Genomic DNA, 27,184 nt, shown 5'->3' on the forward strand with positions numbered 1-27,184 from the left:
AACATTTAAAAACTTCACAGGTGTTGCTACAGAGCAAGGATGAAGCAAACTTCAGCAGATTTACTCATAAGAGAAATGACGTTCAGCAGATTTACTCATAAGAGAAATGACGTTCATCATGATTTCACAGTCCAGTTTGTGCCTTGTCAGGTGAAATTCCCCCACTGTTCTTCATTCGTCAGACCAAAAAAGCAGCTCCACTGCACTGTGCCAGGAGTCACAGTAAGTAACGTGCCTGTCACCCTTCTTGTATTGCCATTGCCCTGAAGCTGCTGTACTTGGAACATCTTTGTTTCATCATTACATGAAAACAGTATTTTACTGTCATTTGTATACATGTTTGGCGAACAATTCTATGAAGCAATAAGCTTCTTTCCTCCACAAGCAGAGACAGTCAAAATAATGATGGACCAATGCTCCCCATTAGGGACAATTTTCAAATATTTAATTCAGTAAAAGAAGTGAAGAAAAGGTTGCATCAAAATGCATCTTCTAAAATATTTTCAGATGCGAGTGCGACAGCGTGGTAACATTCCAACCGATCAATACATCTGTTGCCCCGATAACAGAAAAGTACCGAAAATTCATAGCATACAGTGCAACAGGTCAGGTAAAGTACCTGATCATATCTCTTAACTGTTTAGATTGTCATTCCTGTTTGGTCTGTTCCTCCTAAAATTTATGATTTTCTGGCAAATCATTGAGGACTGAAGACACTAAGTAATGACAGACATTGAGTTTATGTCTTCATAGGTTCGTAGGTGTGTACTAGGCTAATGGCCCTGGAGCCTTTACAAGCCTAGTCCATACAGTTACCTTGGCATCGTGCCACCCAACTTTAGTTCCCAGTGCCTCTGTCAAGTAGAGCCACTAGAGTGATCCCCCGGGGTGAATTTTCTGTTTCCCATCCACTCAGCAAGATTTCTCTTGAAGAGGGCCAGTGAGATGCTCTGTTTGACATGTATAGGAAGACTGTTCTATAGCGTGGGCAGTCTCTGGGTTATGAACCTGTCCCTCCAGCTTGTTCTGTTGACTCTGGTAATGAGGTTGAGGTCTCTGGAGTGTGTGGTGTGGAGGGATTTTGATTCTTTAGCTGTATCTTTTCTAATACAACTTGGTCAGACATGGCTTTGTAAGTCAAGCAGAGATCACCTCTAAGTAAGCAATATGAGATGGAGAATAGTTGGGAGTTTTTTGATCTGTCTATAGATGACAAGTGTTTAAGGCCTAGGATCCTCTTTGTGAGGTACTTTTGCGGCCTCTCCAGTTTTTGCAGGTGTCTAGTGAGGTACATGCCAAATGGGGCATTGTACTCTGTAATTGGCCTAATGAGGAAAGAGTTGAGGGAGACAATGACCTCTTTCTTCCTGGATGCAAAACCCTTAGTAATGAGATGTGCCACATAGAAGGTCATCAGTGGCAATGTGGTGGTCAAAAGAGAAGTTGCTGTCAACCTGTGTTCCCAGATCTCTTACAACGCATTTTGTGTTCAGTGGATTACCATCGATGTGGTAATTCATGGGAACAGAGTTTTTCCCAAAGGGGATGATAACACCTCTTTTGGCATTGAGCTTAAGGCCATGATTCTGATACCAGTCATTGGTCTCAGGCAGGCCTTTCTGTAGGATGTCACCATCACTTGGGAGTTAATAGCTCCCAACTTGCAATCGTCTGTGAACTTCGTCAGCCAGAGTCCCTTCGTGTAGGCCTGGACTTCAGAGAGGTGGTTACCAAACAGGAGAGGACCCAGGACCGAACCCTGTGGGACTCCACTCATGACTGGTTGGCAGTCTGACATCTACTTTCACACTGGGTTCTGTCTGTGAGCAAGTTTGCAACCCACCTAGTGATACACGGGTTGATGCCTAGTTTAGTGAGTTTTTCTGTGATTCCTGAGTGGGGAATGGTATCAATGGCTTTGGCCAGATCAAGGTAGGCTGTATGAACCACCTTGCCTTCACCCACAGCTCTGGTGACTGACTCAGAGAAGTTGAGCAGGCATAATCTACTCTTCACAAAACCTAGGATCCAGAGTTTGGAGATTTCTCTGTGTCCTTGTTTATTAGGTCCATGATGATGCATTCCATAGCTTTGCATATCGGACTCGTCAGGCTAATGGGGCAGTAGTTCCCAGGGTCTGTAGTCGCTCCTACTTTGTGGAGAGAGATGACTGTAGCAGTGCACCATTTGGTAGGGCAAAGCCTGAGGTGAGGCTATGATTGAACAGAGCACACAGGAGAGGTGCTAGTTCACTCTCTAGTTCATGTAGAACACAGCAAGGGACATTGTCAGGTTCCATAGAAGCTGTATTCTTGGCCTTGGACAGTGCCTTTTTAACCTGTGCAACAGTAATACTGGGTGCCTGGCAATCTACTAGTATTGTGATTTGTTTTTTTGGTGGGGGAGAGAGTGGTAAAGCTGGCAATGAGTCTGTCAGCCAGTATATTGTCAATATCTGTTGGCTCAGTATAGGAGGTACCATTGTGCAATGGCTCAGAGCAAATCTGGGTATTGCCATGGAGATTCTTTACATAACTATAGAAGGCCTTCTGATTGTCTTTAGTATCTGCTCCAATTCTCTTTTCATAGTTAGCTTTAGAGGATTTGATGAGGGGTCTCAACTTTTTGTTGGCTGATAAGGGATTTTTTCCAGTCTTGGGACTTCACCTTATTCTGCATCAGTTTCTACCTTATGTTGTAGAGTTTGTGGCAGCGGACCACCAGATTGGCTTCCTTTGTTTGGAGGAGAGTGTCTTGGTTCTATTGGGTATGGTGAGATCCATGCATTTGTGTACATGTCCGTACAGTACATTGGTGTATGACTCTGTGGTCATGCTACTATTCTGCATTTGCATAAGTGCTGTGAAGTTAGCCACCTCTGTTTTTAGCAGCCCAAAGTTAGCTTTGGAGAAGTTTTTCATGGTGGTTACCTTTTGAGGGGGGGGTGGGTGGGAGCGATGTGGATTCCCAAGGTGATTAGTTTGTGGTCGGATCTAACCAGGGAGAAGTTGACTGTTGGTGTAGAGCAACAGTCGCCCATGTTAGTAATGACCAGGTCAAGAATGTTGCTACCTCTAGTGGGGGTAAGAATGAGCTGGACCAGGGCATTGGAATTAATGAATTCCAGGAAACTTTGGGCACGTATTGGTACATGAGTAGTTTTCTCAGTTAATGGAGGGGTAGTTGAAGTTGCCCAGTATGAAAGTGTTAGGTTGGAACCTAGTATTCTCCAGGGTGCTTAGGAACGTGGAGAGTGAGTCTTGGACATGGCTGGGGATCTATAACAGGCTACGACCTGAATCACTGGGTTACCCAATGTTAGATGCACCTGAAATATCATAGGTTTATACTAGGCTATCTGCCCTAAGGCATTTATAAGCCTAGCCCAAATTTTTGTGGCTTACGCCACCCCTTATATGAAAAAATACTGTGCCCATTAGTTTGTTGTGCCTCTGTCCAGCAGTGACACAGAGATGATTCCCGGGGTAAACCTACGATCTCCCATCCACAGGTCAAGATTTCTCTTGAACAGAGCCAGCGAGGTGCTCTGCCTCACATGGACCGGGATTTTATTCCACAGCATAGGGAGTCTCTGAGTGATAAATCTATCCCTCCAGCACATCCTATTTATATCCGTGCTAAGGTTTAAGTCGCTTGCTGTAGTGGTTTTGGTGGATTTGGATTTTTTGAGGTGGAGCATGTCCATTAATTCCGGGTTGGACATGGCCTTGTATGTCAGGCACATGTCACCTCTGAGCAGACGGTATGCGACTGAATAGACCTGGAGTTTCTTCAATCTGGCAGCATATGACAGATTTTGGAGTCCCTTTATCCTTTTGGTGAGGAACATTTGGGGTCTCTCCAATTGCTGCAGATGTCGGGTGAGATACATCCCGAATGGGGCATTGTACTCGATCATTGGTCTGATAAGTGAAGAGTACAGGGGAACAATGACCGCACTAGATCTGGATGTGAATCCCTTGGAACAATGACCTCACTAGATCTGGATGTGAATCCCTTCATGATCAGGTGGGCAATGTAGAAGGTCTTTCTAACCACTTTAGCAACGCAAGTGTCAAAAGAAAGGCCACTGTCAACCTGGGTCCCCAGGTCCCTGATAATCTCTTCTGTGCTTAGTGGATTGCCACCTATATGGTAGCTTGGGGTTACCTTGTTTTTCCCGAAGGGTATGCCTATACATTTTTTGGCGTTTAACTTCAGGCCATGGCTCTGGCACCAGCTATCTGTTTCTGTGAGTCCCTTCTGAAGGATATCCATGTCCGATGCACTTTCCACTATGGCGCCCAGTTTGCAGTTGTCTGCAAACTTTGTCAGCCAAAGTCCTCCCATGTTGGCCTGTACTTCTGAGAAGTAGATAACGAACAATAGGGGGCCAAGGACCGAGCCCTGTGGGACACCACTTGTGACCGGCTTGGAGTCTGACATAGCGCCAGCAACTCTAACCCTGTGGATTCTGTCCTTAAGCCAGTTTGCAACCCATCTTGTGACATATGGGTTTACATTTAAGCTGGTAAGTTTTTCTACAATACCCGAGTGGGGTATTGTGTCGAAAGCCTTTGCAAGGTCAAGGTAGGCTGTATGGACTGCCTTTCCCTCATCAATGGCCTTGGTGACTGTTTCAAGAAGTCACCAAGTTCAAAAGGCATGATCTTCCCTTGACGGCCAAACTGGGTCGGGTCCAATGTCTGCAAGTCCCCTATATCTTTGTTTATGATCTCCATTATGATCCTCTCCATAGCTTTGCAGACTAGACTTGTTAAGCTTATGGGGCGGTAATTACCAGGGTCCGTAGAGGCACCGCCTTTGTGGAGTGGGACCACAGTTGCCATACGCCACTCCTTGGGCATGTATCCTGTGGTAAGGCTGAGATTAAACAGCTGCCTTATGTGCGGGTTTAATTCCTCATTTAGCTCGTGTAGCACACAGCCGGGGACACCATCCGGTCCCATTGATGCTGTGTTTTTAGCTTTAGAGAGAGCAGCTTTCACCTGCGCATTTGAGATGTCTGGGAGGCTACACTCCGCTGGGATAGTTATCTCTCCTTTCCTTTAGGGGGGGAGAGGGGGGGTGAAATTTGCACTGAACCTGTCTGCCAGTATGTTGGCAATGTCTGTGGGTTCAGTGATTTATGTATTATTTTGGACTAATTCTGAGCATATCTGGGAGTTTCCACCCAGGTTCCTAACATAGCTGAAAAAGGCCTTATGATTGTCCTTTGAATCCATGGCAATTTTTCTCTCAAAATTGGCCTTAGTTGATTTTGAGTGCTCGTATCACTGATGCTTTATGTTGGGAGGTGTGCACATCCTTTATGAATATGGAAACAGCGCCGCCTTTGGAACTTCGGTCCAAGTTTTGGGGCTGAAAGTTGTGGAATGAGTTATAGTCTGGTAGTGCAGGGGTGCTTTCTACTGCCTTGAACCAGGTCTGTGTTACACCACAATTGTCGATGCTTTCCATTTTAAGGAGTGCTTTGAGTGAGTACATTTTGATATGTAGACTTCTAACATTGAGCAAAAGGCACCACAGGGGTGGCAAGCACCGTGGCCAATATCCGGAAACCCAGGGGTGACCGATGCAGGCCATCTCTGGCAAAGCATTGAGGTCTGTCAATCATGTCATCCCAGGCAGACAGATACTGGATCCCCTTAGAATGACACCAGCATGTTCTTCAAAAAGTGCGTGCTAATGCAAAACCTGTTGTTTTAGCTAGGAACTTTCTAAGTTTGTAGGTTCACAGGTACGTACTAGGCTAGCTGCCCTTGCAGGCCATTTTAAGCCAAGTCAATTTTCTCGAAATAACCTATCCCATTTGGTTAGAGACTGGTTTTGCCCATCCTATGGTCGATAATTATATCTTACCCTAAGAATAATAACTTGGATCATACCATAGATGATTTGAGGGGAACCTGTGCATGGAATAAAGCATTTAGGAGCTGTCTCTATCCAGTAGTAGGACAAGGGGCAGTCCTGGTATAAATTTTCTGTTTCCTATCTGTAGATCAAAGCTGAGCTTAACACAGTTCATCCCTGCCCGTATTCATGTGGATAGGAGAGTTTGTTCCATAGCAGCAGTATCCTGTTTATAAGTGTAGAAATTAAAATCTGTCCCTGTCTTTTTTTTTTTTTTTTTTCTTTTCTTTGTTCCTTCATTATTTTGGATTTCTCTAGATTTCTTGCATTTAGAGGTGTGGGGATGCTGAAAATAAAGTGCTTTTGGTTAGATAACTGACTGGCACTCCAGCACCTCGAGTTGGGTAATTATCACAGTAAGTCTCACTATCTTCTGAATGTTTCCCTCGTAAGTGTACATTGATAAATGCTTGTTGCTTCCTGAAGCTGTGAAGTGCTACCTTAAGGTGGAATCATATTTCCCAATTGTCCAGATTTTCCCAGAATGTCCAGAATTTTGCATAATATTTTTGGTCTGTTCCTCATAAAATTTATGGTTTTCTGGCAAATCACTGAGGAATGAAGTTACTAAGTGACGTACATTTGTGTTTCAGACTTCATATCCTTCAGAAAATGCATTTTAACACAAATTCTGTTATTCTAACAACCTTCCAAGTTTATAATAGCAATGTTGACCATTTTGTCCCTATCCTATGGTCCTTTGCCCCCCTGGTTATTTTAAGCTTTGTCCCCTTCTTACACCTAAGGTTGAAATGTATGAGCAGAATTTGTAACTGTGTTGGTAGAAGTCTTCATGGTAATATGCACAAGTCCCTTGTATCGGTGCTGTATAATTGCATTCTAGTTTGGAGCTGAAAAGTACTGTGCTGCTCACTGTACATTCTAAATTAATGAATAGACACTTGGAAGATGCTGCTGCACAATAAAGAAAAGTGTTTATTTTATGTGTGTAGATGCAAATGTTTGTAGTTTATATAAGTGCAACCATTTTCAGTTTTATGGAATTCTTTAATATTAAAATCTTAATTTTTACTGAAGCTCAGAAGCGGCTGTTCTGTGGTATTGCTTTGTTGTTCTTGCTCTGCTCACTGGCTGCTCTTCTTTGTCATAGCATAGTGTTTACATTATTGTTCTTGCTCTGTTCTCGCATGACTGTTATCTTGTGGATTTAGATAAATGCAAAACAAAAACGACATGCCAGAAGAATGTCGTCTTCTTCTTCCAGCTGCTCCTGTCAGGGGTCGCCACAGCAGATCAACTGTTTCCATTTCTTCTTGTCCTCTGCATCTTGCTCTGTCACACCAACCACCTGCATGTCCTCCCTCACCACATCCATAAACCTTATCTTAGGCCTTCCTCTTTTCCTGTTACCTGGCAGGTTCATCCTTAGCATCTTTTTCCCAACATACTCTGCATCCCTCCTCAGCAACGTAATCTTACCTCTCTGGCTTTGACTCCAAACCTTCCAACCTGGGCTGACCCTCTAATATACTTATTCCTAATCCTGTCCATCCTCGTCACACCCAGTGCAAATCTTAATATCTTCAACTCTGCCACGTCAAGCTCCGACTCCTGCCTTTTTGTCAGTGCCACTGTCTCTAACCCATATAACATAGCTGGTCTCACTACCCTCTTGTAGACTTTCCCCTTCACTCTTACTGGTACTCGCCTGTCACAAATCACTCCTGACACACTTCTCCACCCACTCCATCCTGCCTGTACTCTCTCTTCTTCATCTCTCTTCCACACTCACCATTACTCTGTACTGTTGATCCCAAGTATTTAAATTCATCCTCCTTCGCTTCCACACTCTCACCATTACTCTGAACTGTTGATCCCAAGTATTTAAACTCATCCACCTTCGCCACCTCAACTCCCTGCATCCTCACCATTCCTCTATCCTCCCTCTCATTCACACACATATATTCTGTCTTAGTCCTGCTGACCTTCATTCCTCTTCTCTCTAGAGCATATCTCCACCTCTCCAAGTTCTCCTCCACCTGTTCCCTACTCTCACTACAGATCACAATGTCATCTGCAAACATCATAGTCCACGGGGACTCCTGTCTGATGTCTGTCAACCTGTCCATCACCATTACAAATAAGAAAGGGCTCAGAGCTGAATCTTGATATAATCCCACCTCCACCTTAAACGCATCCGTCACTCCCAGCACAGACCTCACTGCTGTCACACTACCCTCGTACATATCCTGTACCACTCTTACATACTTCTGTGACACTCCCGACATCCTCATACAATACCACAACTCTTCTCTAGGCACCCTGTCATATGCTTTCTCTAAATCCACAAAGACACAATGCAACTCCTTCTGACATTCTCTGTACTTCTCCATCAACGCTCTCAAAGCAAACATTGCATCTATAGTGCTCTTTCCTGGCATGAAACCATATTGCTGATCACTAATCATCCCCTCCCTTCTTAACCTAGCTTCCACTACTCTCCCATAATTTCATGCTGTGTCTGATTAATTTAATCCCTCTGTAGTTAGTACAGCTCTGCACATCACCCTTATTCTTAAAAATCGGTACCAAAACACTTTCCTCAGGCATCCTCTCACTTTCCAAGATTTCATTAAACAGTCTAGTTAAAACCTCCACTGCCATTTCACCTAAGCACCTCCATGCTTCCACAGGTATGTCATCTGGACCAACAGCCTTTCCATTCTTTATCCTCTTCATAGCTATCCTTACTTCCTCCTTGCTAATCCACTGCACTTCATGATTCACTATCCACACATCATCCAACCTTCTCTCCCTCTCATTCTCTTCATTCATCAGCCTCTCAAAGTACTCTTTCCATCTGCTCAACACACTCTCCTCGCTTGTGAGTATGTTTCCCTCATTATCCTTTATCACCCTTACTTGCTGCACATCTTTACTAGCTCTGTCCCTCTGTCTAGCCAATCGGTACAAGTCCTTTTCTCCCTCATTAGTGTCCAACCTTTTATACAACTCGTCATATGCCTTATCCTTAGCCTTCACCACCTCTCTCTTTGCCATGCACTTCATCTCCTTATAATCTTTGTCTATTTTCTTCATCTCTCTGACAATCCCACTTCTTCTTCGCCAACCTCTTTCTCTGTATACTCTTCTGTACTTCTTCATTCCACCACCAGGTCTCTTTGTCCTCCTTCCTCTTTCCAGATGTCACACCAAGCACCTTTCTAGCCATCTCTCTTACTAGCTGTGCTGTAGTTACCCAGCTATTCGGTAACTCTTCGCTGCCACCCAGTGCCTGTCTTAACTCTTCCCTGAACATCACCTCACAATTACCATTTTTCAATTTCCACCATTTGATCCTTGGTGCTGCCCTCACACTCATCCTCCTCTTCTTGATCACCAATGTCATCCTACAAACCACCATCCTATGCTGCCTAACTACACTTTCCCCTGCCACCACTTTACAGTCTCCAATCTCCTTCAGACTGGCCCTTCTACATAAGATATAATCCACCTGTGTGCATCTTCCTGCACTCTTGTATGTCCCCCTATGCTCCTCCCTCTTGTTAAAATACGTATTCAACACAGCCATGTCCATCCTTTTCGCAAAATCCACTACCATCTGACCTTCTGCATTCCTTTGCTTAACACCATACCTACCCATCACTTCCTCATACCCTCTGTTCCCTTCATCAAGATGCCCATTGAAATCTGCTCCAATCACCAGTCTCTCACCCTTGGGTACAGTCATCACCACTTCATCCCACTCACTCCAAAATTTTTCTTTCTCATCCATCGCACACCCAACTTGTGGAGCATATGCACTAACAACATTCATCATTACACCATCAATTTTCAGCTTCATAAACCTCACTCTATCCGACACTTTTTTCACCTCCAAAACACTCTTAGCATACTGTTCCTTCAGGATAATGCCTACGCCATTTCTCCTCCCATCCACACCACGATAAAACAATTTGAACCCACCTCCGATACACCTAGCCTTGCTCCCCTTCTATCTGGTCTCTTGCACACACAATATACCAACCTTCCTTCGGTCCATCATATCAGCTAGCTCTCTCTCCCTATACCAGTCATACTGCCAACATTCAAAGTTCCAACCCTTACTATCACAGTCCTAGCCTTTACCTGCCTTCGGCCATGCCTTCCGCCTCTTCTCCTTCGGCCAACAGTAGCCCAATTTCCGCCAGCACCCTGTTGGTCAACAGTACTGGTGGTGGTCGTTGTTAACCTGGGCCTCGACCGATCCGGTATGTGTACTTTTGTCTGCATGTTTGATTTGGCAAAATTTTACGCCGGTTGCCCTTCCTGACACAACCCTCCCCATTTATCCTGGCTTGGGACCGGCACAAAGAAATGCACTGGCTTGTGCATCTGCTGGACATGCCAGAAGAATGTAATGAATGTAAAAGATACTTTATAGTGAAACTAAGATTGCTTATTCCTGATCTTATTATATATATTTTGTTATATGATAAATATTTCTATTCATCATTTGTACATGACTATCTAACTAAATGAACTACTATTGTTTATTTAACTGTTATTTGTGGAGCTTTTCTCCCCGGGCCTCTGCTGAGAAAGGACCCATGTCCAGTCGGACCTTCCCAGTAACCAAACATAAAATAAAATTTACATTTTATTTATTTATCAGACATATTAATGATTAAGGCTCAGCAAGAAATGAACAAGATCATCCAGAAAAGATAGATGATGAAATATTAGAAAAATTATGGCACAGTTTAATTTTATTAATTACTTTTGTGCACAGAACAAATGTACTAAATAAGCTTAAATATAATATGTGCTGTGTGTGAGATGTGCAAGCTAAGTGAAATAGCTGCTTCAAGACTTGGCTGGGACTCGTAGTTGAAAGAAACAATGCCTAGTTAAAGATTGGCTAACAAAACCAGATACCACACTTTCCCCGGGATTCAGTAAAGTTTTTTTTTTTTCTGTGCAGGAATAGAGTAGCAGCTCCTGCACCGAATATGGCCACCGAGCAATCCAATAAACAAGCCTGGGAATGTGCAGGAGCCTGCTAACACTATTCTGCCATGGACATGACTGGATTATGCTAATGACCTCATTTGCTGGTGAAAATCATGCAAATGAGGTCAATTAGCGATCCAGTAAGCAGGCAGGCATCTGTGGCAGAAAAGTGTAGCTTGCAGAAATGTATTCGGCTATTAGCCGAATACATTTCTGCAAAAATCAAAACTGAGGCATGACAGCTCAAAATAAAGCATGTATTGTAATCCTTAGGCATGCCCATGGCCAAATAAATGGCATGGAAAAGTGTTGCAAAATTATAAAAATCAAAGTGTTTTTTTGCCGATGTCGGCCGTTTAAGAATAGGGCAGCGACATGCAAACGGGATCATGCCAAAATAAAAAAAAAAATGTGAAAAGGCAATTTTAAGTGGTCTGCATTTTGCCATTATAGCCTATGGCATGCAGAATCAAAACGATAGCAGGGAATGGTGGTTGCTGAGGGGAAAGGCTCCGGTGCAGTGGTGTAACTAGGGACTAAGGCAGTGGGGTATGCTAATGAGGGAAATTTACTGAATCACAAAAAGGAGACAAGTGCCAAACTGCACCTAACCGTGTAGGAGCTATAAGGCAGTAATGTAAGCAGGAGAAGCAGCCGACATGAAAAGGAGTTGTGTCATGCTTGGTGTAAGCACATTGGAGCTCCATGGCTCCCAGTTGAGCTTAGCTAAGCAAGGGTGTGTGTCTTAGGCTGTATTGACTTATTCCATGAAATGGCGAGCATGTTCATGTCCGGGGGAGGGCCATTTCTGCTTCAAAGTGTTTACATAAGCTAAATGGGTTTGCGTGGCTCGCCCCGGGTCTAAAACAAAAAAAAGCCCAGAAGTAGTAGGACTGCGTACATTTGGGCACCGGGTTTACGTGGCGCACCTCTGGGCTTAAAAGGGGCAGAAATGGGAAAGGAAGAAGGAAAAAAAAAAAGGCAAGTAGAATAAAAGCGATCCAGTACAAATAAAATGGCAAGCAGGTGGAATGTATTATAGCCAGCCAATCATACAGGCAGCATCTGCAGCACAACAGTATAAACTGTGCAAACACTTGTCAGTCTGTTTTTTCCCACAAACTCTGCACCATTGATGTACACATGCGGGTGAATTTTAACCGAAAAAATGTTAGGGGCTGCCATTGTTTTGATCCATCAGTATGTGCTACAAGCTGAGGGCGGTGTGGAGGATAATGCTGACAACCGTCCCAGACTTTGGAGGAGGAGAAGAGTGTTCAGACCCAGGATAACTTACCAGGGGCTACATGATGTGGAAATAGCAGAGCGCTACAAGGTGGACAGAGACATACTTCAGCAAATCATCGAGCTGTGCCAGCTTCAACTCAGACCCAGAGCCAACAGAGGGGAACCCATCCCAGTGGATACCAAAATATGTGTAGCCTTAAGAATGCTAGCTACAGGTACTTTCCAAAGACCTACTGGGGACATGATGGGGGTCTCACGGGCATCTGCATCCAGGGTACTCCACCAGTTCCTGGATGCCATCCTACCACATGTCAGTGAGCACATTTACTTCCCCAACACCCGTGAGGAGAGGAGCAGCAATATGCATCTCTTCTACTATGTAGCTGAATACCTGGAGTACTGAGTGCAATAGACTGCACGCACATCCACATCAAAGCACATCCACATCAAAGCATCACCCGGTGAACAGGGTCGGGTCTACATAAACCACAAGGGCTTCCCCTCCAACTGCCAGGTTGTGTGCAATGCCCAGGGCATTATCATGAATGTATGTGCTGGCTGGCAGCCCTGGAAGCTATCACGACTCCCACATCTGGCATTCGTCACAGCTGTACCAGACATTCACCAGTGGGGACATCCCGTATGGCCATCTGGTGGGGATGCTGGCTGTGCACTGGAGCTGTGGATGATGATGATACCCATCAGAAATGCACACACCCCCACTCAAGACCACCATAATGAGGCACACGAACAAACCAGGATCATTATAGAGCATGTGTTTGGGATGCTCAAGTCACGGTTCTGCTGCCTTGAAATATCTGGTGGAGCCTTGCTGTACTCTTCAGCCAAATGTGCACGCATGTTCATAGTATGTGCCATGCTACACAATATGATCCTGTGGAATCCGCTGCAGCAGGAGCAGCAGATGGAAGGGCCACACAGTCCTCCGCCATTGTCAGGATCCTCACAGGCACAGAGAGACTCAGAGGAGGAAGCCTCTTGGCCTTCTCCTGTAGGCACAGAGGGAATCGGAGGAAGCCCCTTAGCCTACCCCAGTAGGCAGACTGTGTTCCCAGTATGCCCAGGCCTTGGCGAAGAGGCAATGCATAGCACACAGAATGACACTGTAGGGACCCAGGGACTGACACCTCTCTCTGACTCGCACACAGTAAAATGGATGACACATACATCACATTATCTGTAACTTACCATGTACAGGGAGTGTACTGTGTGCATCCAACATAGGCAGCCCACAAGCACCGTCTTCGCAACTGCCGCAGGCACAAGGTAAGTCAGTCTTCTTAACAATAAATGAATGGATTAGTATGTTCTGGTAGCATATCTATGGTATTGCATGAATGTAAGGGAATAAGGCTGCCTACTTGGATAGCAGCAGACAACTGACAGCTGTGTGGGACACCAGAAAATGTCTGCACAATACTGGCTTCCTCACACTATGATTAGTCAAGGTGACAAATCCCACTGCAGTATATGTGGGGGGACAACTAGGGGTGGGTCATAGGTCACATGCATGTGGCTTTCCCACACTATGCAGTATTATTGAAGGTGACAAATCCCACTGCAGTATATGTGGTGGGCCAACTAATGGGGGGGTCATAGGTCACATGCATGGATGTCAATGTGGGGATCCCATACTCACCCCTCAGACTCGTCCAGCAAGTCAGCCATAGAAAACCATAAAAGAATATCCGGCAAAGGCCCACAAATGGTGACAATGATGGAATACCCACTACAGGCTTGCACAGTGATATCCCAGCAGGTCTTGCCATACTCACCCCTCAAACTCGCCCAGTAAGTCGGCCATAGAAAACCATAAAAGAATATCCGGCAAAGGCCCACAAATGGTGACAATGATGGAATACCCACTACAGGCTAGCACAGTGATATCACAGCAGGTCTTGCAGTTTCAGTTAGGCTCTGAACAGTAAGAAGTCTAAAACACAATTGTATTCCATTACAGTCTAACGTGGTCTGTAGTGATATGCCTCTATTCTTCAAGACGGGGCACAGTACTATGCTAAATGGAACCAAAATGCAAACCCAATATCAGCACAGTCTGTGCAAATATGTACAGTTGATGTGCCCCCTCCCCACACCCATATTCCCATAGAAATGCAGTAACATGCAAGTTTGTAGGGTAATAGCAGCAGAGCACATATTGCCAGGGCTGTCCCAATCAACATAACTTGTTGCATGTCCACAATATGTAGTGGTCAGTGAGCTATGTATATGTGTGGGGAATACCGTCAGGATGTCGCCAGCAACTTCTCATGGCTGTTGTGTCCTAGTGGCCTAGGTACAGTAATGTGGTAGACAGGGCTGTGTTACACGAACTGCAGTGCTATTTTGCATGTCAGCTACACCTACGGTGGGAGTGGTACACACTGTCCAGATGTCAATATCCATTACTGCCAGAAAGCTGGACAGGTCATGTACTGGGGGCCACATGCAAACAGTACATAGGTTGGAGTAACCTACATAGTGCCTACCATATCTCCCAACTGTATAGACCTTTTGCAGAATGTACAGAGGTTTGCATATTTGTGGTGTGTTTATTCTGAAATAGTAGTTGTCTGGCAAATCATTAGACTTTCGTGGTTTGCCAAAGTCAGAAAATAATGATGGATTGTAGTGTCTCAGACTTCATACTCTATAGAAAAACGTATGTTAATGCAAAATCTGTTATTGTATCACTCTTCTAGGTTTGTAAGGCCAGTAGTTACAATGGTCCGTATATTTAGGCATTTGTCACCCAATTACTCACAGCTTTGTCCAGATGTCTGGCTCACATACGTAGAGAGGTATGGTGCCTAGTAGCACAGCAGTATGTTCTGTCACCTACCATTGTCACCCCGGGGGGGGGGGGTCCACTGCCTGGCAGCCTGGGAACATATGAGTGACAGAATGCACTGCCTTGCTACAAATGGCCTACAGGCCTCTGGCAAAGGCCCATGCCTCATCCATAGTGCCTTTTGTAGGGAATGTCATGGGGTCCATACTACGAACATAACACAAGTCAACAAAATAGAAATATAAGGCCATGCCGCTAAATGTTAGTAGCATACCTCTTAACCAAGTAGAAGAAGAAAAATGGACAAACTCCTACATAATGGTGGGATAAAGACCCAGCTGTAAGGACACATTTTAAATATTGCTCTCATAATGTTAGAAAGTTGATAGAATACAGAGGGTGTGTGTAGTAGCATGGATGTCATGAAGGGTGTGAAGTCTGAAACTCTCTAATGTTCTGTCATTATTCCCTGACTGCAACCCCGATTGATTTAAAACAAATGTGCTAGAAAAGCTAAATGTTGAGGGAAACCGACCAGATATATGATGCATGAATCTGGGTAATCTGTGAGAATTTGTACAGTTGACAGGTATGGCCACACCAGGATATGGCCTTACAGGTAAAAAGAACATCGCACAACCAGGAGATCCCCAGCCAGTATAGCACCAATGTGCTGGACCTTTTACACAGCTTCATCAGTCAGTCGACTGTAGCCACACCTCCCAACTGGCCGGATTGTGCAAGAATGTGTAGCCTTTGCCTCATAATATAGGTCTGTGCATCATCCATCTTCTATTTCTCTGGTAAGTAACTGTGATGATCTGATTATATCTGTCTGTAGGTAATGACACAATACAGTACAGTGTCAAACATTACATATGTCAGAAAATATTTGCTAAAACAAACCCTGTAACTCAAACAACTCCTACATTAATAAGAGCAGTACTTACAGTACCCCCCCCCCATGTTTGGCCCATTGTTTCCCCATATTGGCAGCCTATATCTTGCACAAACAGGTTGCAAGGTATGGCTGTAACACACAACACCCCGGACTGGAGTACAACTATCACTGGGATGGATTCCCACACTTACTGTAGAAGGTCATACTGAGCATGTGAAGCCCATGTCTGAAACTGCATCTGACATTATATATTTGTATCATGCAAATGTCTTTGCATACACACAGCTATGTAAACCTGTCTCACACACACACCCATCAGACCGGATTACCCACAGCCAGCTGTAGGTGGCACATATGTAGTATATCTGCATCTGTTGCATGTGATACACACATGCATATGGGCAACATATTACAATATGTTAAACACACACACACACACACACACACACACACACACACACACACACTGGGAAGAGAGGGACAGGCGGTGATAGTGAGACACACAGAGAGTGAATCATACACAGGGATACCCTGAATGGCAGGGAGTGATGTTCTGCTGCAGACAGTTACCATTAGTAACCACTGGCATGGGCCAGCATGAAGATGTCCTTGTCTGATGGTACTGAGGTGGGGGTTGGAATATCACATCACCTATCTTTGTGTGTGTGTGTGTTTGTAGGTCTTAAGTATTATGATGCCTTACCCACCCAGTACACTTCCCATTTCCCTACTTTTGCAAGATCTGCTAATGTCCTTCACCTTAGAAGTACCTTTGTACAGGCTTCAGTCCTGTAAGCTGTATAGCTTGTGTGTGAACTGCGTAACACTATCATACAAATAACTGGATCGGTAGGGGTTCTGATCACAGTCCCAGCATATGTAACTGTTTTTGTGTGTGTTGGGGCGGGGTGTAGGAATAAGTGTTTTAGTTCATTCCCACCCATTACCCTACTTTACAAAATCTGCTGATGTCATTTACTTTAGAAGTACTGTTGGACTGGCTTCTGTCCCATGTGGCCTTTGCCCTATAAGCTCTGTGGTGCGTGCACTAACTACATAACACTATAGTAGATATAACTAGTTAGGTAGGGTTTCTAATCTCAGTCCTGGCAAATGTAAAAGTGTGTGTGTTTGTAGGTTAAAGATTTTGAGCCCATTCACACCCAGTACACTTGCCCCACTTTAGCAGTCCTGCTGATGTCAAGTCACCTTAGAAGTACCTTTGGGCAGTCCACAGCCCTGTAAGCTCTGTGGCGCATGCAATAATTGTGCAACACTATAATATAAATAACTGTTTGGGGTTCTAATCTCCGTCCTGGTAAGTATGTGTGTAAGTGTGGTATCTGTGTAGATTACAGTATTTTGTGGCCTCTCTCACCCAGTGCATCACCCATTGCCATACTTTACAAGGGCTGGTGATGTTCCTCACCTTAGAAGTACCTTGGGACACCCTTCACCCTATAAGCTCCGTGGCGCATGCAATAAATGCATAACACTGTTTTAACAATAACTAGATAGGTAGGGGTTTTAATCTCAGTCCTGGCAAGTGTGTGAACAGTATCCTATGTGGGTGGGTGGGGGTGTTTAGGTGAGAACCATATCCACTGGGGGGTGAGTTTTGCCATTTTTTTTGTTGTCCACCTAGTGCTCCACCCAGTTCACGTACCAGTGTCCACTTTGCAAGGCCCACTGTTGTTATCCTACTATAGAGGTTGCTTTAGACACTCTTCAGCCCTGTAAGCCCCATGACGTATGTAACAGTATGGAATGAATAACATGATAAGCAGGGATGCTAATGTCAGTACTGGCAATTGTGTGTGTAGACTCGTAGGTGCAGTCCTTCCACACCCAGTACACCCCCATTGCCATACCTCACAAGGGCATGTGATGGTATTCACGTTAAAGGTATCTTGGAACAGTCATCACACTATTAGTTCCATGCCCCCTCTGATAACCACATAACACTGTAGTACCACTAGCTAGATGGGTAGGGATTCCAAACCTAACACTGGCAATTGTAATTGTGTGTGTGAGTGGGAACAGTATTCTCTGTGTGTTTGCTCAACCCAATATCCTCTGGGGGTGTGGGTTTTACCAGTCTGAGGTGTGTTCCACCCAGTACACTTACCATTGTCCACTTTATAAGGGCTGAGGTCAACCACCATAGACATACCTGTATACACGCCTCAGCCCTATAAGCTCTGTGACACATGCAATAACTGTTACACAGACCTGGTAAATGTGTACATATACAGCTGTACCTCTGCTATGACACGGTTGATGTGTTACCACTCTGCCATACACCTCATTGGCAATGTCTGCAGGGCCACATCCTGCTGACACACGCCCTAGAACACAAACAGAATACAGCATGTGAGACTATAAATTCTGTCAGCATTACGAACACCAATAATGCATCATGAAAAGGTACACGCTCTGAAGTGTACCCATTACAAATGCCAGTTGACAGCACCTTACACAGCATTACATAGCTAAACTGTACCTAATTCACCTTGTGCATCAGAACCATATTAGCATGTCCCTGCATTGGTGGCATGGATGACAGGGATGTGGCGCAGGTATCATATGCACAGCGTGTTGTGTGAGTTTGCCATAGCCCTAGGCTGGGCCATTCAGTTGGTGTGTGTGTGTGTGTGTGTGTGTGTGTGTGTGTGTGTGTGTGTGTGTGTGTGTGTGTGTGTTTCAAGGGGTGTTCTATGAATGGGCCATGCAGAGGTGGTGTGTGTCTGGAGGTGACCTGGCTGTGATGGTGGTTTTGTATGCACACAGTCATGCCATGTGGCTGTCCTACACAGGGGTATACTGGACAGCTGTGGACCGTTCATGGCAGGGTGTACAGTTCACCGTCTCTGGCCACAGACACATGGACTGGTGCTGCCAGGGGTCTCATTGGCACCACCAGGCCTAAGGCCAGATGCAGTACTACCAGATAGTGACTGCTGTCTGCTGGATCCATGTCCCAGACGGGAACGGCAAGGACCACGTGCCCATGGCCTGCAGTGTGGACAGCACCCGCCCTTCGGTACTGCTGATCGGACTGCCACTATGAGAGTGTGAAGGTGCACAGCCACGTAGACTCTCAGCTGATGTTGGTACTGACCTACATCCACTTGGCTGATGCCCGTCGTCCACCACACACTGCAGCACAGACATTCCATGGTCGAGGATTGCCAAGGTCTCACCCAACCATCTATTCATGACCTCAGTATTTTGACTTGTGGCCTCAACAAGGTCATGTATGTCATCACGTAAGCCAGGACGAGTTGCATCCAAGACCCTGAGTATTTGTCTGGTGTTACATTCACTACATGCCTGTGCATCCATGACAGCCAGAAACATGCATCTGGTGACACCTGCTGTGGCACTTGCAACAGCGGCTTGACAGGCAGCAGTCCTCCTACGAGCAACCCTGTCCATCCGCCTGTGTGGGACCTTGCCTACACTCTGGCTAGTGTCTACACTCACACTTGCCATAGTCGCCACACTAGCCTGTTCCATGCCATCACCCACCAACTGTCCATTGTCTATGGCTGCTGGAGATGGGGTATGTGTGGGCATTGATTGTGTGCGGGGACATTGTGGACAGCTGTGGGATGCCAACCGATGGCACAGATTCAGCTCCTGACAATGCCACCTGTGCCTCATTAGAATCACCATCATGGTCAGAGTCTGCAGAGACACTGACATCAGATTCTGAGTGGTAGGGACCACGATCACCATGTCCACCTGTGTGGGGAAGACAACATATGTAAATTTAATACCTGCGCTATAAAGTTTGCTGGTGTGCGGACACACACACGCACACATGTGAGGTGGCACAAAGGCATTACATAGACCTCGCAATAGCCAACTGGTGACATTCACGACACAGTCAGACCACAACATACACATCCTGGACAGGGCCTCAACATCATGCAGTGCAGCCCTTTCCACTTAATGTTGCTACGAATATACACCTGTGGGATACGTGAGAAGTGTTAGTAGGTGATGGGCCTTCACCTAGCACACACTGCACCCATGTACACATTATTGTTGTTCACCTGTATAGCACAGTAGCAACTCCTACAGAACATACCTCTCAACTTTACAGAGTTTTTTGCTGAATGTCTAGATGTGTGGCTCATATTTTTGGTCTGTTCCTCATAAATCCTGTGTTTGATGCATTACTAGGATGATCTGTGGATTGGCGCCACTAATTAATGACACGTTTACTGCAGGTTTTGAAGTCTGCAACTCAAATTATATGCTAAAAGTAATCCGGTTACTCAATTTTCTAAGCTTACAGTTGATATAGTAAGTGTCCACACCCCTGTTAACATGCCAGATTTTTGTGATGTATAACATGAGACCACAGAAATCATGTCATAACTTTTCCCACTTTTAATGTGATCTATAACCTGTGCAGTCCAATTTAAGAAACATACACATTGGTTAGGGGTAACATATAGTAAATGAAATACATACAGTAGGCTGGTTGCATGAGTTGTACACACCCTTAAACTAATACTTTGTTAAAGAACCTTTTGATTTAATTACAGCATTCAGTCCTCTTGGGAAGGTGTCTATCAGCATGGCACATCTTGACTTGGCAATATTTGCACGCTCTTCCTTGCAAATGCCTTCTAACTCTGTCAGATTGTGAGGACATCTCTTGTGCACAGCCCTCTTCAGGTCACCCTACAGATTTTCTATTGGATGTAGGTGTGGGCTCTGGCTGAGCCAGTCCAGAATGTTGAATGTCTTCTGGTGAAGCCATTCTTTAGTTGATTTGGATGTATGGTTTGGGTTATTGTCATGTGGAAAGGTGGAATTCCTCTCCATCTGTAGCTGTCTAGCAGATACCTGAAGAATTTGGGCCAAAAGGGATTGGTATTTGGAACAGTTAATAATCCCCTCCAACTTGGCAAAAGCCCCAGTTCCATCTTATGAACAGCAACCCCAAAGCAGGACACTGTCTTCACCATGCTTCACGGTGGGGATGGTGTTCTTTTGGTGGTGCGCAGTGTTATTGCGCCAAACAAACCTTTCGGAATTATGGCCAAAAAGTTCAGCCTTTGTTTCATTAGACCATAACGCATTTTCCCACATGCTTTTGGGAGACTTAATGTGTTGTTCAGAATTTATCCAGGCTTGGATGTTCGGTGTGAGAAAATGCTTCCATCTTCCAACCCTACCCAATAGGCAAGACATATGGAGAATACGGAAGATTGTTGTCACATGTAATACACAACCAGTACTTGTCAGAGATTACTGCAACTCTTTTAGTGTTGCTGCAGGTCTCCTGGCAGCCTTCCTGACCACTTTTGGTCTTGTCTTCTCATCAGATTTGGAGGGACGTCCACTTCTTCGCACTGTCACCGTTGTCCCATATTTTCTCCACCTTTTGATGGCTGTCTTCACCGTGTTCCATGGTATATGCAGCGCTGTGGAAATGTTTTTGTACCCTTCTCCAGGCTGATACCTTTCCACAATGAGATCCCTTTGAAGCTTTGTAAGCTCTCTGAGAACCATGGCTGTTGCTGTAGCAGGCAACTGAGTAAATGTCTGGAAAAGCCTAGTAGGACAGCTGACCGTTTTTTGTTGTTGATCAGAGTCTCTGTAATTGATGGCAGGTGTGTACCCAAGAAGACTTAATGCTGTAATTTAAATCAGAAGCTGTTTCAACAAAGTATTAGCTTCAGGCTGTGCACACATATGCATCTAGCTTATTGTATGCGTTTTATTTTTCATACTTGTTCCCCTAACAGATTTCTTTATCAATTGAATTGTACAGGTTGTAGGTCACATTAAAGGTGGGAAGAGTTGTGAAATGTCTTATTGTGGTCTCATTTTTGTATGTCACAAATACCTGGCATTTTAACAGGGGTGTGTACACTTTTTATATGCACTGTTTGAGTACTTTTCAAATATGTCCCTAGATGTCCTTCATGGATGCATCTGCAGTCATAACAAGTGGGTTGTCCTGTCGTCAGGCAGCCCTGCAGTCGGCCGGATTCCAAAGTCCGGGTCCGGCTTCGGCTGATGTCGCACTCCACCCGACGTCATCTCTGTTGGTCTTCGGGTATAAAAGCATCAGCCGACGCCATTTTCCTCAGTCTTTCTTGCCGCGTGGCGCCCGAAGCAGAAGCTGTTCGCAAGTGCCGGTCGGTCGGATCCAGAGATTACTTCTACCGAATACTACTTCGAAGACTTCTAAAGCTAAGTACCCCGTTGGGGACTCTTTCTTGCCTCAGCCGATGTCAGAAAAAGTTAACAATTGTTTAACCTGTGGGAAACAAATACCTCATAAAGATTTCCACTCTTACTGTCTGCCTTGTTTAGGCCCAGCCCACGACATAGCAGCCTGTTCGGCCTGTGCCTCTTTCAACCGACGAACGCTTAGGTGTCGGTCGGAGTTTGCAGAACAGTTTTTCGGTTCTGATTTTGCGTACATTATGCCGCCGGATCCTCCGACTACCCCCAAAACGCAAAGATAAAGACCGACACTCATGGTCCGCGGTTTCGGCGAAACCACGGTAAAGCAAACATGAGTGTCTCGGTTTCGGCGAAACCGAAAACTGCTCAAAGTACAGCTGAACCTATTCTTACAACTGAGGCCCCTGCTACAACTCTTGAATCGACCTCAGAAATTTTACCCACTACGGTGGTTGACTTATCAGACACCATCCCCTTGGATGTCTCTACCCCAGCACGTGGTGCTGCTAGGCCTCCAGCTGCCATGTCCATTAAGGCCTTCGCCAGGGCTAAAGCAGCCAAGACTACTAAAACAGTGCCTGTTAAACCCCCACATCCAGGCCCTCTTCTAGTTCTCAAATGCTTTCTTTGGCAGAAGATTTAATTTCTTTAATTAGAGGATCTCAATCTCACCCAGACAGGGCCTCTCAGCCCCCAGAGAAGAGACCTAGGGCAGAGCCCCTGAGCCAGTGTCTTCTGATGATTCTGCTGATGAATCAGACATAACTGACCAGCCTGAGGCTCCCTTCTCCAATTTTGAAGATTCTGATGCTGAAGAATCCATTCCAGCTGCTTCCCCACCAGAAGAATTCTCCTTTGGGAAACCTTGCATGCCATGCGAGAACAGTTCCAATGGCAGCAACAGGATTTTTCAGACTCCAGAAAAGACTTAGGACCTTTCTGCACCTCCCACAGCACAGGCCCTTAGCTATACCTCCTGTTCTCTCTGTGGTGGATGATGCTTTCAATGATGTTTGCTCCGCTCCAGATTCTTTACCCCAGCCCCTGCCAAACCAGACAGATTTTACAGGGTGCCAGATACTCATCACCACCTTTACAAGGCCCCACTTGCAGACCCAGAAACTATATCCCAGGGTCCCAAGGCAGTAGCACGACCACAGCTAAAAACCCTATTCCTTCTGAAAGGGAAGCAAGGTCATTAGACAGATGGGGTAAAAAGGTCTACACTTCAGCTACTCTCTCAGCTAGAGCTTTAAACTGTCAGTTTCACATGATACAATACCAAGAGTTTATGCTTTATCAGTTAACTAAAAAACTAACCACTGATGAATCTCTTGATAAGAAATATGTATTAGAGATGGTAAATAACATACAACAGGTTAGCAACCATTCCTTAAAATGTGGCTATGATGCACTGGAGGCTTCATTTAGATCAGCCATGACAGGCACAGTGATAAGAAGGCATGCATGGCTAAAGGAACAAGCTCTACCGGATCATGTTAAAGCTAAGTTGCTAGATGCTCCTATGGACAAGACAAGTTTGTTTGGTACACCTGCCCAGCAGGTTATGAAGAAAATGGAAGAAAAGGCAAAATCTGTTCAAACTGTTAAAGATTTCTTGCAGGTTCAACCCCCCAAGGTTTAGCAGGAACTGGCCTGCCAAAAATTGGTCCTTTCCTGACTCCACAAAATTTCAAAGGGGCAGGAATAGACGTTCCAGAGGCAGAAACCAATCCAGAGGAGGTGCCTACAGAGGACGACAGTGGCAAGGTAACAACAGAGGCACAGACACAGCCACAGCCACTACATCAGCACAACCACAGTGACTTAATCCTAAATCCGCCTACCAGGGAACAAATAGCAGCACCTCTAGGCGGAAAGTTAACCTTATTTTCAAAGAACTGGCACTACATAACAAAAGACAAGTGGATTTTACAAACCATAGATCAAGGTTACCGGTTTCACTTCCACACTTTACCAGTCAAAAGAGGAATGCCAAATCTACCTCCAAATCAAAAAACAGAGGCTCTACGCCAGATAATGGAGTTAGCAAACATGAGAGCTGTGGAAAGAGTGCCAACAGCAGAACAAGGAAAGGGTTCTACTCCAGACTATTCCTAGTTCCAAGAAAGGAAAAAGTTGGAGACCAATTCTCGACCTGTCCACCTTAAATACATACATCATTGTCCCAAAATTCAAAATGCTGACCCTACAGCAACTTCTTCCCATGCTGGGCAAGGAGTCTTGGCTGGTAACTCTAGATCTCAAGGAGGCATACCTGCACGTCCCCATTCGACCAATCTGCAGAAGATACCTCAGATTTCTTGCAGGATCAGAGCACTATCAATTCTCAGCATTGCCCTTTGGCTTATCTACTGCGCCCAGAGTATTCACAAAATGCCTGGCATCAGTAATCGCCCATTGCAGACTACAGGGAATTCAAATTTACCCATACCTGGACGACTGCCTGCTACAAGGGGACAACAAAAGCAAGCTGACAACAGATTTACAAAGGGTCATTTACTTGCTACAAGGACTGGGATACACAGTCAATTTACAAAAGTCAAGGCTGATACCATCCCAAACAAGGACATTCTTGGGCGAATTGGACACAGTACAACAAATGGCATTCCTGACTACAGAAAACAAAAAGAACTTCCTCTTTACTTCTTGGCACTAACAAAACTGAACAAGTTAACAGCAAGAAAAGTTCTGCAGGCCTTGGGCTTCATGGCATCATGCATAATCTTGGTCCCATTTGCCAGACTACATATGAGGAAACTACAGTGGTACCTAAAGAATTTATGGTCCCAACACAGACACAATCTAGAAACAGAAATCCCACTAATTCCATGCTTAAAACAGGAGTTCCTATGGTGGGCTCAGGCATGCCAGTCAAACCCAGGCCTACCCTTTCGCAGATGTCAACCAAGCCAGACCATCACAACAGACGCTTCAGACCTAGGATGGGGGCCCACATGCTGGACAAATGCGTGCAAGGATTGTGGACACAGGATCAACTTCACCTGCACATCAATCTAAAAGAAATGCTGGCAGTAAAACTGGCAATCCAAAAGTTCAAACCATTTCTCAAAGAGGGCCAGTTGATGATAAGGACAGACAACACCACAGTCATGTGGTACATCAACAAACAGGGAGGCACTCATTCATACCCCTATGCAGACTGACCTTGGAGCTGTGGACCCTGGCACTCAGCTACAACATTCAGTTACAGGCAATATTTGTACCGGGAAAGACAATACTCTAGCAGACATATTAAGCAGAACCACTGATGCCCACGAATGGAAGCTGCACCCGGACATCTTCAAGACCATCTCAAAGAAATGGGGAATGCCACAGATAGACCTATTCGCATCAACTCTCAATCACCAGCTCAAAAATTCTGCACAAGGACATTCCACCCACTAGCATGGAAAGTGGACTCACTCTCCTTCAACTGGAAAGGCCTAACAGCATATGCATTCCCACCTCTTCCTTTGATACACAAGGTACTACTAAAAATCAAGGAAGAACGTCCAAGGATAATCCTGATAGCTCCAAACTGGCCAAGACAACACTGGTACCCACTACTGAAGAGCATGTCTCGAACAAAATGTGGCCAATACCTCTGATGCCTTTGATGTTAACTCAGAACAACTACAGCATCATACATGCAAACCTAAAAACGCTGCAACTGCCTGCATGGAACATCACATAGCAGCAGCTAATCCAGAACTTTCCCAAAGAGTTAAAGACATTATTCTTGAAGCACGCAGACCTTCAACAAGAAGGAACTATGCTGGAAAATGGAAAAGGTTTGTCATTTGGAGTACGGAAAGAGGAAAAGATGTGTCAAACATAGATATGCCTAACATTCTGGAGTATCTGGCGAACTTCTTCATTCAGGCCTGTCCTACTCCTCCATCAAGATACATGCATCAGCTATTTCAGCAGAATACAGCTTTGATCCACCTGTTTTTCACCCTTTGCTCAGGCAGTTCCTCAGAGGAATCAAGAATGTAAAACCTCCAAGGAAACCACCATTACCAGCTTGGGATTTAAACTTTGTGCTAGAAAAGTTGACACTATCACCCTTTGAACCAGCAGCAACAGCAGACCTACAACACCTGTCATGGAAAACTGCTTTCCTACTGGCAATTACTTCAGCAAGGAGGGTTTCAGAACTACAGGCCTTAATGGCAGTGCAACCCTTCCTAATCTTCCACCAAGATAGAGTGTCCATGAGGACTAATCCTACATTTATGCCCAAGGTGGTATCCAGAGTGTCTTTAAACCAGGCAATCCACCTACCTACCTTCTTTCCCAACCCACAAAACAGAGGGGAAAGAATACTGCATACCTTGGATGTACATAGACAGCTACGCTACTACTTGGACAGAACAAAAATAGCAGAAAGACTGACCAACTTTTGTAGCCTATGCAACAGGAAGGGAAGGAAAAGCTATTTCCAAACAGACAATCTCCAAATGGATAGGAAATTGCATACGATACTGTTACTCCTTCCATGGAAAACCAATTCCACAGAACATAAGACCTCATTCTACAAGGGCAACAGCCACTACCACAGCTTTCTTACGAGGAGTGGCAACCAAAGACATTATTGAGGCGGCTACTTGGACCTCCGTGCATACATTTGCCAAGCATTATAATTTGCCTCTATATTCCAGATCCCGAGCAGGGTTTGCCACTGCTGTACTGCAAGGGATCCTAAACACACCATAATCTACTTTTATCCTCCTCCCTAGTTGGCTATGGTATTCTACCCATTGTTATGACTGCAGATGCATCCATGAAGGACATAGTACAGTTTTGTACCTACCATAAATGTAGATGTCCGAACTGGATAGCATCTGCAGTCAGGATTACCCTCCCTCCTTCCCCTCTGTGGTACTCCTAGGGTGTTTACCCTCCTAATAGCTAGCTGTTGGGGCCGAGTCTTTTATGGTGTATTTGTTTGTATATATGTACATATATGCTTATTGTTGTGTTTACCTCTATCTATTTGGAAACATTGGCATCTATCCAAATTTTAGCCTGCAAGAGGGCTACTGGCATCTGGGGCAAGAAACACTGAGGAA

The 27,184-nt window shown here is 45.0% G+C and overlaps 1 protein-coding gene across 2 annotated transcripts in view; it reads left to right on the forward strand.

Annotated features, from left to right (window-relative positions):
• The window catches only part of LOC122791616 (beta-1,4-galactosyltransferase 3-like), a 1,219,943-nt gene that overhangs the window by 294,514 nt on the left and 898,245 nt on the right, over positions 1-27,184 (forward strand). The gene's annotated exons all lie outside the window — the stretch shown is intronic.

Source organism: Protopterus annectens, chromosome 17.part0, assembly GCF_019279795.1.
Source record: "Protopterus annectens isolate FY-2018-M chromosome 17.part0, PAN1.0, whole genome shotgun sequence".
NCBI lineage: Eukaryota > Metazoa > Chordata > Ceratodontiformes > Protopteridae > Protopterus > Protopterus annectens.